The sequence below is a fragment of the Diabrotica undecimpunctata genome, chromosome 7 (assembly GCF_040954645.1).
Source record: "Diabrotica undecimpunctata isolate CICGRU chromosome 7, icDiaUnde3, whole genome shotgun sequence".
NCBI lineage: Eukaryota > Metazoa > Arthropoda > Insecta > Coleoptera > Chrysomelidae > Diabrotica > Diabrotica undecimpunctata.
Window position 1 is genome coordinate 13,571,248 of NC_092809.1, and position 21,206 is coordinate 13,592,453.

The window sequence follows — 21,206 nt, forward strand, 5'->3', positions numbered from 1 at the left end:
AATGAACTAGCACTGAAACTCTTATTGTAAAAGATGTACATTTGATGAGAAAAAATATTTATAATGGCAGAAAACAAGTTATTCCCAAAATTCCAAAGTGCGTGTTTCCATCTGCGTAAATAAAAAGATGTAGATTTCATCTCGGACAATTATGGTGGAGAAAAATTCAAAAAGTTGGACTAGCTACTGAGTATTCAAAGGATAATGACTCATTATCCTTTGAATACTCAGTAGCTTCTTAAGATCTCTCAAAAATTTCACTTCCACGGCTTACTGAGTACGAGTTTTTTTTTAATCTCATGATAATTGTGGCAATTGCTCTAGCCATTTTAAGTTAAAGAGAGGTAAGATTGATTGCGAATTGCGACTGATTATTTTGATCACATACACCTAAGATTATATTTATTATGAGTTTTTATTTTATTAGTTTGTATTAAAAAGCTTAAGTAATAAATGAACCAAAAAAAACATTAAAATCGTGTTTATATTTTGATTCCACATTTTGCTGGATACGCACTGGATCCAGCTGGATTCAGGCCAATCTTGCAATAATCCAGCTGGACTGAAAATGCTGCTGGATTACAATCCCTAATAATGACGTCGGTCAATACCTTAGATATGTATATGTTTGGTCTACCTTTCCTAGATCCATTAGACGTAAATTACTTTAGACTTTAATGAGATATTGCCAGCACAACACCAAGCCATACAACAATTTGCTGACTACTTAGTGGACAAGATGTGGGCAGAAAACAGTTCATCATTTGAGCGTACAACCAATGCCTGTGACAGTTTCTAAATTTAATTCGTTAATTTACAATCCGCAGCCTAATATATTTAAAATTTTAGAAGTTTTAAAAAATATTTAAATTGACAAAAATACGAAGTTCTGTGAAACCAAAAAAAGTGTACCGAAAAGTAGGTACTTCAAGAGCGTCAAAAATTTGTTGATTACAAAATAGGTCAATTAAAGCAAAATAAACACGATGGTGTATATATATATATATATATATATATATATATATATATATATATATATATATATATATATATATATATATATATATATATATATATATATATATATATATATATATATATATATAAGAAAAAAGAAGTACTTGTGACTCGTTTGGAACATATATATATATGGATATATATATATATATATATATATATATATATATATATATATATATATATATATATATATATATATATGTCCATATTTTCCTGTAAGATTCATAAATACTTTATTAGTGGTAAGCATATAAACATATTTTTGTCGCCCATGCTCATTTAAATTTGTCGGAATATTTACATTATTTTTGTAATTTTTTGTACAAAACTCAGCCAAGAAGTTATTAATATTTTTCTACTTTACTTTGAATAGTCTCTCTATAAATGCCATTGTAATCTTATGCCATAAAACCATAAAAACAGCTATCACGCATTTCCAAATCGAGTATAGCTATAGATGTTGCTTGTAAAGGATTGATAGACCATAATATTTTATTGTTTGGAAATTCAGCATTAAAATAGGAAACCCATGTTACATACTTTACATGAAATCATCAAAGCCCACGTCTAATTTTTAATTATAACTAGTAAATGCATGCCTTGAAAATTCAGCACCACGTACTATGATTTACATTTATATTTAAAACAATCTTTCTTTCTAAGCTACATCAACATTTTTACTCTGATTACAGAAATCAAAGTATACAACATTGACCTTCACATTGAGTCGACTTCGTGTACGTATTCTGGATATTTCACGACCTTCATAGCACATTATCGCATTCTCTAATCACTTTCTCCTGTCTAAGGAAATTTCCCCAACATCGGCATCATCGCACCGTCTCATCCAGCCATCATCGACCGAAAATCGGCATCCGAAAAGCATGAGTCTTTCACGCGAACGGACGATTGGTCCAAACGCATGGTCTGACAACGAACCACTAGCGCTAGCAAATAAATGGCAAGCGCACTTCTTTGCCGGTCAGTCAATAGTGTGTACTCCAGGACACAAGAAATTAGTTGTCAAAATACACAATATTTATTAAATGTGTACCGGTTTTTAGTGATAAAAACGTTCCTGTAGGATCTTACGGATACTTTTGACAGTTTAAAGTGAGTTGACATCAGTTTATTATTGTGAAATTAGGTTAAGTCGAGGGCGGAATTTTTAAATGGTGAATGGTTTTTGGATTGTGTAAGGGAAGTTTTCTAAATTTTTGAACCCTACTACAATATGCTCATTAACAAATTAATCCTCGTAATAATTTTTCGAATGTAGCAAAGAAATCTTTATATTTTATTATATTATTTAATTACATTAGAAGTATCTCATTGCTCGATTTTAATATAAATACTCAAAAGTTGTTTGTACATGTTATCTTTGCAAATATTTTACATAGTAAAGTACTTTTACGATACACAATACCTACGTTCCTACGTATACACAATGTGGGAGTCATTTTAAAATTTAGTTTAATAATCTACAATGTTTAGTCTATAATGCTAATTTTGTACCCACTTAGTTTATTTCAAATTTTGTCTTTTGTCAGATGTCCGACAATGTCGACAGTTTTATATCAAATATTGTTCAAATTATATGCCATACTTAAAATAACTACATTTTGTGTACTAATATATTTCATCAATTCGTTTTTATTTTGAATGAATGGGTATAAAAAGCAACAAAAAACACATCATTCTTCTTTAACTTGTTGAAGACATCAATAAAATGTATTAATGCGTCATTTTTTTGTTCCTTAACTGTTTCGTCTGCCTTGACCTCTTATGGTGAATCAATATTCCACTATCATATTCTAGATTTTCATCATTAGGCATAGAAAATATAATATTTGGGACTGGAAAATAGCATTGATAATATTTCGTACCAGAAAATAATAGGGTGTAGTTCAAATTAAAGGAACACTAATAAAAAAATAAAAACAGACTCGTAATTTTTAATCTGTAAAAACTAACTTCATTTTTGTACCTAAGAATAAAATTACAGCTTTAATTAATTATTTAATGCAGCTGCATATAATTTTTTGAAGTTGTGATGATAACCGTAAACTAAAACTTTAGAGAGTTTTCAAAATGTCTTTATTCTCGACAAACCGTTTCTTTCTCGCGTTTCTACACACCATTCTGGTCTTCCTGTTCTTGTAGTTTTTCTTTGAATATAACTAATGCTTCATTTTTCTTTTTCCATAATTATTTCAAGTACATACCTAATAGTTTTTTCATATAGCCTGGAAGAGGTCTTTTTAGAACCTATTCAGGTGCTCAGGTGTCAAATGTGTCTCCGAAACGGATAATAAATAGGTTTTCTTATAAGCTTAAATCTTAGGACTAATACACAGATGTAAAGTATAGGACAAAAGATCTTTCAGGCCGCATTTCAAAGGTCTACCAAGCCAAACGGCCTGGTTAAAATCAACTATTATAAACTGACGTTTAAAATAAGAGTTTTTCTACTTGTTCTACTACCAATAAACTGTTGTATTTTATCAAAAAATCATCCTTGACTAGTGGGTATAAAAAAATCTTTATTTGTCTATAAAATAAAATTTTATTTCTTTCAAATTTGTTGTTAATTAAAAAATATACATAACTATAAAATAAAATCCTAAAAATATAGCATCATTCACTAACACATGTGCGAATATCATACGATACGATATCAGCGTTTACATAATAATATCAGCGTGTATATACAATATACATAATAAAACTCTCGGTATTTTTAAGGTTCAATGAAATCAGCCGATGATGAGTCAGTGCAAAATATAATATGATGTACTGTATAACTTCCTTTATCTACCAGCTTCATCTACAAAATAGTTATTGGAGATTTACTAATGTATAACTGTATTTCAATTTAATTCATGTTTTGGTCGATAATTACGAATCTGTCAGTGAAAAACCGCTAGCCAGTGTTGGACTAGAAGGATATACCTATCGCATTTAATTTTTATTTTTGTTTTATTTATCTCTCATTTTTGTGCTTCTCCCTTATCTGCACAATTCCTCGTATAATTCCTGTGTGTCGACTATGCAAGATTTATGTTATCAAAACTTAAACAAATGATGTAACTATTAAACGAAAAGCGATTATATATTTTTTTACGACGCACCTATAATTTTTTATCAGCAACAAACTTCATAAAACGTTTTTGTTTAAATTAGATCACACATATTTTTTGTGTGCCAAGTTATTTTAAGTATTAGTAAAATTAATCCGAAATTCTATTCATCCGTCTCTTCTCTTTTTCATTATAATGTTTTGGAAATAATGTATCGGTAATAAATAAGTATGGAGACCTGTTTATAGAGTGATTTCGGGACACGGTTGATTGCTGTGGATCTGTCAATTCTTGATTTATTTGTTGCATTTTTATCTTTGTGTGTGAATACACATATATATTTTATTCCATACTTATTTATAAACATTATTTTTTATGTCACAGTCTATCTTTACTAGTTTTTTGTCTCGTTCTGAAACCAGTTGAGCTCTGTCGGTAGAATTGGACAGAGATCAATTGAATTATATTATTTTTATATTTATATAAGTCTTTTGAAAATGATTTCCAGACTGGAAATAGAAACGTCAACAATATATTATTTTTATTCCAAAAAACTATAGTATGGGGTCCGGCAATTAGGTTCTGAGGATGTTTTTTTTTTCAACGCACAACTGTATAGCGAGGAGAATGAAAGGAGCGTGGTATAATTTCGTGAAGACCGTCGATTAAGTATTAGGGCCATGTGGATAATATTAAAAGACCTTTTAGACGAATTTTGCACCAAAACTAAGCATGCTCTTAATGCATAAAGATACATTGTAAAAACATTAGTTTTGACACCCTGGAATCGATGGAAAAGGACTCAAACTTCTTCTCAGGGGCGACAGTTTGTGACCAAACATGGATTTTTCAATATGACCCTAAAACCAAGCTGCAATCCATATAATGGAAGACTTCAATCTCACTGAGAGTGAAAAAATCAGGATGGGCAAGTCCAAATGATGTTGATTATTTTCTTTGATTTACAGGGTGTAGTTTACATGTAATGGGTACCAAAAGGTCAAAAATTTAAGTTAATCAATATTACTATTTAGAGTTTTTTCGAAGACTCTCGAAGACGAAGACTTGAGAAAAATTCGCAAAAAGACGTCCGAAATGTGGACGGACTTCTGGATTTTCCACACCGCTCACTCTGTCAGAACTATTTAGCCAAAAACCAGGAGATAGTTATGTAACACTCGTCCTATTCGTCAGATTTAGCACCTGTGATGTCTACTGTTCCCAAAAATCAAATTCTGTTTGAAAGGAACCCGCCACGAAGCATCTGAAACCTTATTGTTTTGCTATGTTCGTTTTTTATATTTTTTGACCCTTTCCATATACTGTGCTTAATGTGTTGGTGGCTGCATTGCCTGATAGTTATCACATTTATTTCTACAACTTTCTGGAACAGAATCGTTAAATAACTTTCTTTCTTCAGAGACTTCTTGTTTGTTTATTTATGTTTGGGATAGTTTTATCAAGTGGTATGTCTCCATGTGCTGTTCTCTATTGTCTTCATGGAAAAAGATTGCTTTTTAATTTTATATGTTGTTATTCTTACCCGTAATTATATACTCATAAATACTCAAAAATCCCCAAAGGTAGGTACTAAAGAAATACTTTTTGCCTGAAATAAAAAAAATATAGTAATAACAGTAACCCACCAAATGTACAAAATTCGTACAAGTATTATAAGAGTTATTCAGGATTAACAAAGTTGCCTCTGTATATTCCAAGTTGTTGATTACTCTCTGTCTTTTCTGTTATGCCCATTATTTTTCTGCTGGTTAAAAAATTCCCGTAATAATTATACAAACAACCTTAAATAATAGTAATCAAAATAGCTTGGTCAGAAGCAAATTAGCTTTACATCCATTAAACTCATATAATGCTTTATTACTCGGTTATATATTTTTAATTTCTATTAAAATAGTAGTTCATAAATTATATTTTTTACTTGATTAACGTCATTTTTAATGTAATAAAATACATTATTACTATTAAAATGTAGTGCAAACAGTTAGAAACTTGATGTGGGCGAACATTTTAAAATTGAAAAAAGATATTTTCACCCAGACCTAACGTATTCTATAGTGAAGCAGTTTGATCTGAAAAAAATTTGTTATAGTTTAAATATAAAGAAAACACTTTCACCTTATCTCGACTCCTTAATAGCAAACCATGGGGGATGCAGTGAATAAATTAGCAGAAGAATTACACTGATCTAGGAAGCCATGACAAAAGTTACAAAGATTTGGAAAAGTCGTCGTAAAATGCTAAACACCAAAATTCGAATAGTTAAAAGCCTGGTATTCCTTATATTCCTATATGCATCTGAATGTTGTACATAACACAAACAGACAAAAAAAAAAATAAATGTCTTTGAGATTTATTGCTGGCGGGGAAAAAAAAAACAAATTTATTAATCCTCTAACAGATCCATATAAAGAAGACACTACGTACCGTAGTAGCTGAGTAAAATGATTTGAAAAGGTTCACAGTGAAAGGCATGGTCCACGTGAAAAGAAGTTGCGGAAGATCGCCAACTAGATATACAGATCTTATTAAGAAACTCAGGGGCAAGACTACCACAATCAATAAAATCACGATGCTTGAAAATAAGCTACCAACTAGGAAGAAGAAGATGGGATAGAAATATCAATCTACTAAATGGAATATCGATAGGAATCTTTACACATAAAAAACATAAATTTTAACATAAGATGGTAAAATCTACACTCGGCTATATAGATTCTTATTAGGGATTGGGCACTCGAAAGTAAATATTTAGAAACCCCTGTAAACTCCTATCGCAAAAAAATGTGATTTTCCGAAAAAATATTTTCCTGAGCAATCCTGTGCTTTAAAAAAATCAGAAAAAAATTATAAATATTTATTTTAATGCAAAAAAGTTTTAGGTTATGTAGGTAATGTTTGGCTAACTTCTAAATAATTATTTTTTGTATTTTTTTCCCGTTCTTTTGAATGGCGTGGTTGTATTTGCCCTTTTTTCTCCGGATCATCCTCAAAATTCGAAAAAAACCCATTTGTTGTGTGTTTTTCCCATCTTTTTAGCGCATTAATTCAACTGCAATAACGATTTTCGATATATTTTCTTGGTATAGCTGGATTAGGTTTGCCATTTTCACACCAGAATGCTCAAAATACGACAAACCATTTTTTTGATGTTTTTAGCATATAACTTCAACGGCATGAAAATGAAGAACAATCTTTCTTCTATTTTTTTCGCTTTTTTTTTCAATAACAAGCCCATGTAGGCAATTTTCAGACTGAGACATACTAGTCTAAATTCGAAAAAAACTGCGTTTTCCGTTGATTTTTTTATATCTTTTACATACACATTTTAAAGTTATTTCTAAAAATCATACACCAAAGGATATATAGACTATGCGAAGAAAAAATCAGCTTCATTGATTACAATAAAGCATTTGATACAGTAAAACACGACAAGCTGATGGAAATATTAACAAATGCTGCAATTATTATTTGCAATCTTTACTGGAATCAAACGTCCATCGTCTATCCGTACAGAGGCAGGAGAATCCGATGATATCAAAATCAAACGTGGGGTCCGACAGGGATGTATACTATCACCCTTACTGTTTAACATATACTCTGAGGAAATCTCTCAAGAAGCAGTAGAAGATGTTGAAGCCGGAATTCGAATTAACGGAGAGTGTATCAATAACATCAGATACGCGAATGACACGGTGATATTCGCTCACAGTTATGAAGCTCTCCAGGAGTTAATGAATAGAATCACAGAAGTGAGTCAGATATATGGACTTTCACTGAACATTAAGAAAACAAAATGTATGATGATCTCTAATCTTCTTCTTTGAGTGCCTCTCCTATCGGAGATTGGATATCATTAGGGCGATTCTAATTTTATTTACTGCTGTTTTTAATAATTCGTTAGTGGTACTTCACTACCACTCTCTTAAATTTCTCATCCAGGACATTCTTCTACGGCCTGGATTTCTGCATCCTCATCTCAAAGCTTTCAAGATTTTTAACATTCCTCTGTTTAAGAGTCCATGCCTCAACACCGGAAAGCAAAGTACTAAATACATAGCATTTTAACATTCTAGTTCGTAGCTGAATACTAATATCACGATTACAAAATAATTTTTTCATTTTTATAAAGGTAGACCTGGCAATTTCAATACGTCTTTTTATCTCGTGATTTTGGTCACCTGTTTCATTGATGAGGGTTCCCAAGTATTTGTATTGGCTTACTTTTTCGAGTTGGGTACCGTTTATTGTGATACTAGTGTCATGTATTGGATTCTTACTGAAGATCATATATTTGGTTTTTTTGAGGTTCATCCTTATGCCGTAGTTATTACATATCTCATTCATACTTTCAACTAAATGTTGTAGATCTTCCGCTGTTCTTGCCATTATCACAGTATCATCAGCATATCGAATGTTATTGATAACTTCTCCATAGACTATTATCCCTTCGTTTGCATGTGAGAGAGCTTCTTGGCATATTTGTTCGCCGTAGATATTAAACAAGACTGGTGACAATATGCAACCCTGTCGTACTCCTCTACGTATATCTATTTCGTCCGATATTTGGTCTTCTATTTTTATATTAGCTCGCTGATAGATACAGATTTAATATTATTTGTATGTCTCTGGTGTCGATGTTCTTACCCTCCAGGATTTCTTTGAGTTTATTGTGGCGTACTTTGTCAAAGGCCTTTTCAAAGTCTATAAAGCAGGCGTGTACCTCTTGGTTAACATCTAGACATCTCTGTGTTAGGACGTTTAAGGCAAAGAGAGCTTCTCTTGTACCTAATCCTTTTCTGAATCCCATCTGTGTATCGTTAATATCGATATCTAACTTTTGATAGATTCGGTTGTAGAAGACTCTAAGAAATATTTTAAGCAGATGACTCATCAAGGAGATTGTTCGATGATCTGAACATTGCATTGCCTTAATTTTCTTCGGTACGGTGATAAACGTAGACAGCAACCATTCTTGAGGTATTATACCAGTACTGTATATTGTATTGAATAGATGTAATATTATGGTTACGGATTTATCATTCAAAAGCTTCAACAGTTCTGTAGGAATTTCATCAGGTCCATTTGTTTTTCCATTTTTAGCGTTTCTTATTGCGTATTCTACTTCTTCTTTTAATATGTCTGGCCCAGTGGCATTGATTATCTGAGTTAAGTTGTTTCTATCGTCTTTAAATAATTCATTCAGGTATTCTGTCCATCTTTTTATTTTATTCTCTAGATCTACAATAAGATTTCCATCTTTGTCTTTGGGTTTACCTATTTGGCATTTCTTTATGCTTCCTGTTATATCTTTTACTTTTTTGTGCATATTGAACGCATTGTATTTTTTATCATAGGTTTCCATTTCTTCACACTGTTCTTTAATCCACGCCTCTTTGGCTTTTTTTATTCTCTTTTTTATGTGTTTGTTTATTTCTTTGTATTTGTCTAGGTAATTCTTCCTCTTTCTTCTTTGTTCCATCAAGTCTAGTATATCTTTTGTCATCCACCCCTTATTCTTTGTTGTTGTTTTTGTAAAATGTTTCTTTCCTGCTGTTTGTATATCTGTATTTATGTACTTTAATTTTTGGTTAACGTTATTTGTATCGTTAATTTGTTTCTGCACTGAACGGAGGTTTCATTTATTTCTTCTCCTGTTTCTTGTCGTATATTTTTGTTTCTAAGTTTATTTAAATCTAGTGCCTTTCTGTGTGGTCTTCTAATCTTTTTTGGTCTCGCCTCTATCACAATAACTACCGGATTATGATATGAGCCTATATCAGCTCCTGGGTACGTCTTAGTACATTTAACAGCATTACGATATCTCCTTGCTATCATAATGTAGTCTATTTGATTTCTCACTATTTTTTCTTTAAAACTATTTGAATCTTTGTCCCCCATGTCAAATTGTAAACTTGTCAAATGAAGTTCAGTAATGTCGAAAAAGTACCTACTACTATAAAATGTCCGTTACTATTCAATACCCCAAGTATCTAATAACAAACCGAGAATTATATATCGTTACTAAATATTTCGGTATTTTGTTTACACGGTAAGCTACATTATCTGTTATTAATAAACTTTTGAATATTATCGCGCTCTTTCAGCAAATTTGGTTTAACCGAATGATCTCATCGCACACTCAGCAGAAACAATGTTTAGTTAGGCCAATAAGATTTGTTTATTTAGATTCCTCCTAACTAAATTATAATGGGAAAAAAATTGAATTATTAAGTGGGTGTCCGTAATAAGTGTTATATTTTTTATAGCTAAGGTGACATATTTTAAAAAAAATTCAAAAAACTCAAAATCTGGACAATTAATTTCAGAGCGAAGAAGTCGTATGCTGGAAAAGAATGTACAAAATATTTTATTTTTACATATAATCTCTGAGCACGTGTCAAATGTGTTGTTTTTAATGAATATTTTGATTGATGATTTTGATGTATGTTTATGGTATTGTTCGTAATGCGCATAAGTCCAGTTTTTTAAATTTTTATAACATATTTTTTTGCGTCTCATAGAGTATTTAAGCATATACCCGTATTACAATACTCGCTAAAACGACACTCCGTCCTAACTGCAAGACGCAAGAGTCTCGCAGGCTTAGTCTTGTTCTTGCGTAAATCTTGCACGGTCAGTCTTGGTCTTGGACCTTGGTCTTGCTAAAATTAGGTGGTCTTGGTCTTGGTCTTGCGAAAACGCAAGAACAAGACCAAGACCGATTTTGGGCAACACTACCTGGGGCCACCTAGGGAGCTAAAAAATTTTTTTTTTAAAGGGGTTTTTAGGGTTTCTAAATATGTACTTTCATCCAGCCGAGTGCACATTTTACTATCTTTCGTTCATAAAAATTGGGTACCAATTTACTACTAGGATCAACAATAAATAGATAATCATTTGCTAAAGCTACCTTACCTGTTAATTTCTCGCCTAACCAGCTTTTTAGGGCAGCAGTGAACAGAATTCAATTAATCACGATGATCGCCAACCTTTGAAAGAAGACGCCAACTTAAGAAGATCTTACCTAACTCTTCACAATGTTGAAATCACCTTTAGAAGAACATCTCGTTAAATCTACAAAAACAAACAGTAGTCAACAACGATTCCCTCATTATTATTTCATAATCTGTTAATGAATTGGATGTTTTTAATTCTTGTTTTTTTTGGTATTGTTTAGATCTTAATTGGCATATCGTTTAACTTTTTTAATTTTTATAAACAATTAATTTTCCGGTTTTTAAACTCTTGTTAAATATTGATATAAAGGAAGATGGGCTTTTAGTACGTATCACTTTAGTCGTTCCAACCGTCTTCTAAAGAACTCACCGAGCTGGTTGTAAGTAGCGACTGTAATAATTATTTTGTTTTGCAAATTATGTTTTGTTTTGATTGCTGTATAGTCCACTACAGCGGAACATATCATCATTGTCTCGACAATCTTTTATGGGCATCTAAGCTGTTCTTGCACTCCAACCTCCCATGCGCCTTATTTTTCGATATAAGTTACTATTTTTATTGGGATTTAGCTACAATTTTAGTTTAAAATATGTACATTTTGTCGTTTCGATTTCCACTTCGGAAATCTTTTTCGTTCTTTTTCAAATTGGTGCTGTTTAGTTAATTTCTTGTGTATTTCGTTTTCCTGTATCTGTTCCACATGGCCGATTCAGCTTACCCATTTTGTAAATGTAACATTGATTGATTCATTATAAGTTGTGTATAGTTCGAAGGAGTTCGTGTGACATTTTTTCCATTAACGTTATTTTCCATTATGTGTCTCAGAATGTTCGTTCAAGCTGTGTCAATCTCTTTAATACCCCTGTTCACATTATAACGAATTTATACCTACATTTAATATTTTTTATATATTTCGTAACATTATTCATCTGCCTACAGACTTACTTTTGTTCCTACATTATATTATTATATCAAAATGTAAATTTCATACTATTATTTCAATACTATTATTTACCACAATCTGGCTTTGTTCTTTAAATAATCACAAGAAAATATTTTTGATAACAAACCACACTGCGTCATCAGTTACAACATGCACATTCAAAAACATATACAGATAATCATTTGCGACGTTCTAAACGTAGGAAAATTAAAATTACGTGATATATAACTTGATTTTTTATCGTTCACATTCATATCAGAAATCGTTTAAATATAGTCCAGGTGGGATTTGTTTTGAATTGGACATTTTCCATAGAAGTCTATATTTTTTTGCTGCAAGCACTTCAGAATGTATGTACCTTGTATCAATAATTACGATTTACGCCAGTCGCATACCTTATCCTTAATTTTTTATATAACAAAAACCTGAAAAAAATCGAGAATTTTTGTTTTTTGTTCCCATATTTTCGATTATAACTCGAGCGATATTACTCGTACAGAAAAAACTTATAAAAGGTAAAAGTTTAGTTTTTAATGATACATAATATTTCACCAACTTGAAATTGAAATTTTAATGTTAACTGTTTAAAAAATAGCAATAATTGGGAAAAAAAGTAGCAAAAAAATTGAGTTTTTCGTTTAAATTTTTTCGACACCTTAGACATAACTTACAGCCTTTATATTCCACTTAGACAAACTTTAGAATACAACTACAATGTGTGTTAAATTTCGTTAGGATCGGTTGAAAAGTTTTTGCATAATAATTGTGCAATCCTGTGTCTGCAAAAAATTGCAAATTTTCAAAATTGTAATGGGCCCAAAATAAGCACTTAAAATAGTCGATTTTTGTTACATATAAAGAAAGGCTCAAGCTATCAGATGCACTTTGAAAAATTGAAATCAGTCAATTAGGAGAGCCTAGGGAATTTTTTGAATTTATAAAGAATTTTTGAAGTAATTTTCAAATTTAATAAATTAATAATAATTACTATAAAACTGCTAAAATAAATTAATTTTAATATGTAGATTATTTTAAAAAGGTGGAATTTTTTTCAAAAAACCAAAATTTATATATATATAAATTCTTCTTCGGCAGTTTCCCTAAGCCGTCCTTATACCACCAAAAATCGTCCGCAACACCTTCCTTCCCCAGATCTCGATTTTCATTTAATCGTTCTTATTCATAGTCCAGGTTTCACAGGAATCTACTGCCACTGGCCAAATGACTGTTTCATATATTCGAATTTTTGCTGCTCTACATACCTTTTTTGCTTTTAAAATATTCTTTAATGAGCCCATTGCTCTACTTCCTTTTCATACTCTTTTCTATTTCTTTTTCTTCTTCCCCCTTATTCGTTTTAGTGTGACGAATTTATTGTGTTCTGTTATCTCATCACGCATTTCCATGTACTTTATTTTCGCTTCATTTTTATACAACCCAAATTTTCTTGCTTCATCTTCAAAGTTCTTAAACATGTGTTCAAGTTCTTTTTTTGTTCTTGTTAAGAGGACTACATCATCCGCGTGCACTATACATTGCTGTTTATAGGGGAAAATGGTACCCGTATCTTGGATTTTACTCTCTCTCTCATTATTGCCTCCAAGACAAAGTTAAACAGATTAGTAGAAATTGGATCCCCTTGTCTTAATCCTCTGGTAACCGAAAACAGATTTGATATATTTCCTTCTATGACCACTCTATTGTTTGTACTTGTTAGCGACATTTTCAATAATTTTATCAACTTTTTTGACATTTTTAAATTTTCGTAGAGCTTTATACAACTTTTCCTGATCGATAGAGTCATACACCTTTTTAAAACCAATGAAGAGCTTGTGGAGTCCTAGGTTTTGTTCGTAACTGTTATTTTGCATCAATTTTAAGGTAAATATTTGGTCCACTGTCGATCTTCCTGCTCTAAACCCTCCTTGGTATTCACCTACTATGCAATTCTCGTATTTTTTGACCAAGGGTTCTGTAACCTTTCTTATGTATTGAGGAAATTACGGCATTACTCCATCTCTCTGACATTTTCTCCTCTCTCCACACTCTCAGTATCAAATTACATAGCTTTCTTTGCAGTGTGACCCCTCCTTTCTTTAAAATTTCGGCCGGGATTCCATTCTTCCCTACGCTTTTACCTTTTTTAAGCCATTTTATTGTTTCCTTTATTTCCTATTCTGTTGGTTTCTCTACGTACTCCTCATCATTATCCTCTTATTGGCCCATTGCCTCATCTGTTTGCATCTGTTCTTCATTATTTAGCAGTTCTTCAAAATATTGTGCCCATCTCTTTAATTTCTCTGCAGTATTTTCAAGGAGCAGTCCTTTATTCCTACAAAAAATTGTTTGCGTGTTATTTGTTTGTCTGTTTCTCTTCACTTCTTGATAGAAATTTTTTATTTCTTTGCCAATGTAATGTTCCTCTAAAGAGGAGTCCTCTATTGTTTTTAATTTTCTTTCCAAATATTCTCTTTTTTGCAGATTTTTTTAGCTTCTTTCCTTTTCGTCTCATGTTCTGTAATTGTTTCTTGGGTTCTCTAACTTTGCCTTATTTCTTAGCATTAGTGCTCTTTTACATTCCTCGTCGAAACAGTTCTCTTCTCTCTTCGCTCCTTTATTGCCTAAACAAACATTAACTGCTTCTGTCATTGATGTTTCGATTTTACTCCATTCTTCTTACAATGTATCAGGCATTAAGTTGTCTTCCTCTAATGTTGTGTTAATCTCATTTTCTAACTTATTTGCCTCTTGTTGGTCCTTAAGTAAGGCGGCCACGGTATATCTTTTTCTGTCCTTTAAAACATTAAGTTTTACATGTAGTTTGGCTATTACCAATATATGATCACTACTGGCATCTGCATCTCTATAACTTCTTCAATCTCTGATAGCTCTGGCATGTTTATTTTCTATTAATATGTGATCGATTTGGTTTTTACTCTGCCCATCTGGGGATATCCACGTTACTTTATATATGTCATGGTCGAATTGTGTATACTGATTATCTTTAATTCGGCTTTAGTTTCCATATATTTTTCCTCCGTAGATGCGTGTACGTTCACAATACTTATTTTTCTATACTTTCCATGTAACCTTAAGTAACATATTCTGTCTGAGAAAATCTACCACCAATCTTTTGATTCTATTATTTACCATAAATCCAACACCGAAGTATCTGTTAACTCCTCCACTTTTAAACAGTGTCTTCCCTATTTCTACTATTTCATTTCTTAGTTGTTTTGTCTCTTGCAACGCTAGCACGTCTAATCCATATTTTCCCATAATATTTGTTGTTTTTTAGTGCTCCTACTTCGTATGTACTTCTGACGTTCCACGTCCCTATTTTCAGCTCACGTCCTCAGGATCTCCAATCTCCTTAAATGTTTGTTCCCCATTTATGTCATCCACGTATCTTTTCTCAGTTTCTAAAGGCAGACTTCAAAGTGCGATTGATAGCTTGAGTTCTTTATATGTAAAAGAATTTCGACTATTTAACACTAGAAAGTCGGAGGGGCCAATTTGGCCCCTGTTGCGATTTGAAGTTATTGTAGTTCTTTTATTTGACACAATAATAATTTCATATTTTATGACTTTTAATATTTTGATACAAAGTCTTATTTAACGCAAAAAAATATTGTTTACTAAATTTATTAAATGGATTTTCTAACAAACCTACCATAGAAGTCTGAATGAAGGGGCCAAACTGACCCTGTATTAATTATTATCGTTTTCTCGGAAATTTGACGATTTCTTTTAACTTTCTGTCGGATAGATAAAATTATGTTTATGTACGTTTATTCCTAGAAGGTATTTTGTTACATACTGTTTGTTGCTTGAAAGTATTTTGTTTATTGAGCGGTTTATTAGGTTCTGCTGACTCTTGTTTCTAGAATATTGAAACATTCGTTCAATTGTGAAAATTCAAGACGACTGTAAAGATGTATCGTCGTGGACTATCAGAGCCTGAACTTCTTGAAGAAATACGAAAAATACAAGAAGATGTTTCGGGAGGTGAATCTGAATTTGCAGAAAATAATGAGTCAGACGATGAACAATACGTACCACCACAAAATAATGATTCAAGTGACTCTGATGCTTCAGAGCAGTTAGAAAGTTTTATTGTACAAGACTCACCAATTTATGTAAACATTGCTTCTACAACTCAACAGCACGAGTCAGCTAATTTTATCGTGAATCCAAGTGCATCTAAGCCAAGTCACAAGAGAAAAAGAGGTCAACAAGGAAAAACTATTTCAATCGGAGACACTGAACAATCGAAAGACGGAACAACGTGGAAAGTTATTGATTCTGGATCAGTACCTGGTAAGATTATGATTTTTAGTATCTTCATATTCATTGAATGTTTGCTCAATACAGGACGCCGCGCTCAGCACATTTATCGAGAGGAATCAGGTCCTACGTCGTATGCAAAAAGGAACGTGAGGAACAATTGTGTGGTAAGTGCTTGGCATCTAATAATCAACGACAGCATGTTACGTCATATAAAAGAATGCACTATTGCAGAAGCACATCGATGTTTGAAAAATGACACATGGACTATAACTTTGGAAGAACTGGAGGCTGCCCTTGCTATTATGTACGCAAGAGGAGTCTACGGCGCCAAAAATTTCCCAACCAACAGCTTGTGGTCAACACTATGGGGTCCTCAGTTTTTTAGGCAAGCTATGCCACAAGACAGATTCAAGGATATTATAAAATATCTCAGATTTGACATAAAGCAAACGAGATCTGAACGATTGAAAACCGACAAATTTGCTCTAGCCTCTGCGGTTTGGAATGGATTTATAGAAAATAGTGGTGCATGTTACAAACCGGGAATAAACCTTACTGTGGACGAACAACTACTGCCTTCTAAAGCCAGGTGCCCGTTCACACAGTACATATCAAATAAGCCGGATAAGTTTGGCATACAATTTTGGCTTTTGACATGCGTGGAATCAAAATATATTGTAAATGATTACCCTTATACTGACACTGATCATCTACGCAAGAAAGATACAAGTGTTGGTGAACATGTTGTTTTGCGGTTAATGGAAAATCAACTGGGAAAGGGCAAAAATGTTACGACAGATAACTACTTTACATCGTTAAAATTGGCCAAGGCATTGCAAAAAAAATCAACAAGTCTTGTAGGTACTTCGAATCGCAACAGAAAGGAAGTTCCTCTAAGCGTAAAGAGTAAAAATAAAGAATTATATGTTACCCATATATTCCAGAGCGACGAAAACATAACACTTACTGCATACCAAGGAAAGAGTCACAAAAATGTGCTTTTGTTGAGCTCATTACATCAATCAGTGGATCTTGCTGTCGATTGAAAAAAACTTCCTCAAACAGTAAGTTTTTATAATAAAACAAAATACGGGGTTGATGTAGTGGACCAAATGGCGCGTCTTTACTACAAAAGTTACTTCAAGACGATGGCCAATGCACGTGTTTTATAGCATTCTTGACTTAGGAGCAATAAATGCATGGATTATTTATAAAGAAGTTACTGGAAGTAAAATCAGTCGTCGTAAGTTTATTCTTCAGCTGTGTTAAGAATTACGGGCTCCATACCTTGCCTCCCGAAATCTGGTACTATACCCAGCACCACCGGATTTACCAACCACCAGCACCGTTACTAGCCAAAAAAGAAAAAAATGTCAGTTAAAAATGTTTTGTAAAGGAAATCATACTTCCAATGAGTGCCACGGCTGTAACAAGGCATGTGTGGCAAATGCCAAAAACTGCAAACTGTATGGTGTTCCAAATGTTTAAAATGAAACTAAAAAATTAAATCAAATTCTATCGTCAAGAGTTTATATAATTTCTTAAAACTGTTTATTTTTATTTTTTGTTTATTCCCAAATAAATAGTTAATTCTAAACTTGGTTTTCGTTGATTTAGGAACTTGGAGCCAAAATGATCCCTTCAGGCTTCCTAGGTAGGTATGCTAAGCCCGACTTTCTAGTGTTAAAGTATTTATTTTGGGGCAAGCATAATTTTGAAAATTTGCAATTATTCTTCGCAGACACTGGATTGCAAATTTTTTATGCAAAAACTATTCAACCGATCCTAACGATCGTTATGTGTAAGGTGAAATGATTCCTACAAAAAAAGAGACCCATATGAAAAATGTCCATTACGGTCTGCTTTTCGACAGATGCCGCCTGGACTATTATTCGTTTTAGACAATGACATAGATTCATTTATAGAAAAAATAGTAATATTGTTAGTTCCGAGTTTTACCTTATCCATCATTACGGTGCTCTCCCTAATATTTGTTAAACAAACACATTTATGACTGTTTTTATCTTTACCATCTGCAACTAACAACAGAGCAAAACGAATCAATTTTGTTTTATAAATATAAAGATACCATACAAGTGTTTCTGGTCTTTTGCGTAGAATTTGTCTGTTACATAAGTCTGGCTTCGCAAATATTGGAAAAGGTGTGAAAATCATTCCAAAGTGGCTTGCGAGAAATGGGTACGTGATATAGTGACCTAATTTTATATGAGCTTTTTTTAGTGTCAGTTTTATTCAGTTTTTATGATGGCATTTTATTTCGTTGTCTTGTTTGTTGTAAATCCGGTACAGAGCTGTAAAATGGTAAGCAAATGAATTTTATTGCAAATTACAACGCACTACCATAAACTTTTAACATATTGCTAATTGTGTACAATACAAACAATAAACGCTGACAATATAAATATAATTTAAAAGGACTAATATATTACGTGAGATAATCGAGTAGATGTTTTTCTTTTTGCTACTCAGTTTACAGACATTGACGGATAGTATTTACTCAACTTTTTTAAACTCACTAAAATATCACACAAAAACTTTATGTTTAATTATAAGGGCTTCTAATGAAAACAAACGTTGAGTTTTCGCTAAATTGGATTCTCTGAAATTAATTCCAAAATAAGATATATTTAATTACTATTTAACTGGGAATAAGCCACAATTTAAGGTTAAAATACGTTTATTGACGTTTCAATTTCCACTTCGGAAATCGTTCTCAAAATACAAACATTTTGTATTTTGAGAACGATTTCCGAAGTGGAAATTGAAACGTCAATAAACGTATTTTAACCTTTAATTGTGGCTTATTCCCAGTTAAATAGTAATTAATTTAAAATGCCACAAGAAAATAGCTTCAGAACAATATTAAGATATATTTATGTAAGTTATCTGAGTATTTTTAAAGTTGTCAAACTGTGAGTTGGTCTTTTTCACACATTGATACAGTATGTGTTTTGTCGTCAGTTTTAATTTGTATCTGTTAACATTTACTCATGTTTTCTTTACTAAATCAGGCAAGCAATAGAAAGGAACCCAGCTTGTGAGATATGCACATATCTTAGACAATGACATTTCTTCTTCCTCTTTATCTTCTTCCTCGTCCAATACTTCTTTTGTCGATTGGTGACTTATCTCTTGCTATTTTGGCGACACAGGGCTCCTTCATTCTTCTTATGTGGTACATTTTCTTCTAATGTCTTCACTTCTCTTTCAATCTCTCAGCGTATTTCCTGTAATTCTTCTCAGTACTCTTATCTCTGCCGTTTCCAGCAGCCTTGGCGTTGTGGCTGTGTCGGGTCTTGTTTCTGAGGCATATGTCATTATTGGTATTACACTGGCTTTATAAATTCTTGACTTCATCTCAGTGTTAATGTGTCTATTTCGCCATTATAGTGTTATTAAGGCATCCTGTCAGTATATTTGCTTTTTGTACTTGATCTCTCACTTCTTTGTTCAGGTCTCCATAGCTAGACAGTGCAATTCCCAGGTATTTTATTTCCATTACTTGTTCAATACTGATGTCATCAATTTCTATTTTACATTTGGTTGGTTATTTGCTGACTACTATTGTTTTAGTTTTCTGAGGTGAGATTGTCATATTAAATTCTTTTGCTCTTACGTTAAATCTGTAGACCAGTCTTTGCAGACTATCTTTATCTTGGGCTATCAATATTGTGTCGTCTGCGTAACAGAATATTTTTATTTCTTTGTTTCCCATTCTGTATCCTCTTCCTTTGTTAACGCTTTTGATGATTTCATCCATGATTGAATTGAAGAGAATGGGGCTCAATTAATCCTCTTGTCTTATTCCGCTGCCTATTTCTATAGGTTCTGTAAGTTGTCCATGTATTCTGACTTCCATTCTGTTGTTTTGTTAGATGTTTTCGATAGTTTTTATAATATTTAGGGGAACTTCTCTATTATACAGAAGATGGATTTGAGTCTTACTCTGTCAAACGCTTTCTTTAGGAAAGCGAAAATCTTTCATTACGAAAACCCTGTTGTTGATCTGCTAAACTTATCCTCTGATTATTAGCACTTGTAAAATTTTAGTTGTAAGTTTTAGGGTACTATTTAACAAGTTTATCCCCCTGTAGTTTTTTGGCTGTTTGTTATCTCCTTTTTTGAATAGTAGAATTAGTTCGCTGGTTCTCCATTCTTCCGATATTTTATTGTGCTTTATAATTTTATTAATTAATGTTGTTAATTGTTCTGTCATTGCTGCTCCATAATATTTCAGTAACTCGTTTGGTATCCCGTCTTTACCTGCTGCTTTTCTGTTCTTCGGCTTTTCAAGTATTTTCCGAACTTCCTGAACATTTATATTAAGTTCTTCATTTGTGGTAATTTCTGGTGTTTCCTGTTCTAGCGTCGTTTGTTCTTCCTGTTTTGGGTAGCTTTGGGTGGAGCCCTGTTATGAAACGCCATATTTCCTTTTGCAGATAATTGTTTATTTTTCTTACAAGTACATGTGTTTCGTTTCTAATTGTCTTGTAATCATGGTATGCCTCTTGTGTTTTGGTTGACATGACAAAATGACATATAGGTGTTACAATTTATTGGGAAGAGGAGGATTGATCCGAGTAGCGGAACCACTTAACCTCGCCCCAATGCCGTAGACCATCCTGCACCTCCCGATAGCACGCTGTTACGCTATATCTCGCTGATCTTTGTTTATGTTGTTAATTTACATTTTCTTCCTGTGAGTCCTCTGATGGCCCTTCTTGCTGCTTCTGTCTTTTGGATTGTTTAGTGTCCTTGTTGTATAAACGGTAGGGCTTTATCCAATATGTATATAAAGGTTCTTACTCCTAAGTGGAGCATAGAGCTTCAGTGGAAACGCGCCATCGGTTTCTATTTTACGCTAAGCCCTTCAC

The 21,206-nt window shown here is 32.5% G+C and overlaps 1 protein-coding gene across 1 annotated transcript in view; it reads left to right on the forward strand.

Annotated features, from left to right (window-relative positions):
• The first annotated feature begins 1,939 nt into the window (after positions 1-1,939).
• FASN1 (Fatty acid synthase 1) overlaps positions 1,940-21,206 on the forward strand; it is a 46,161-nt gene continuing 26,894 nt past the window's right edge. Inside the window, exon 1 of the mRNA XM_072536747.1 lies at positions 1,940-2,133. The gene's annotated coding sequence lies outside the window, so the exon portion shown is untranslated. The remainder of the gene's footprint in view (positions 2,134-21,206) is intronic.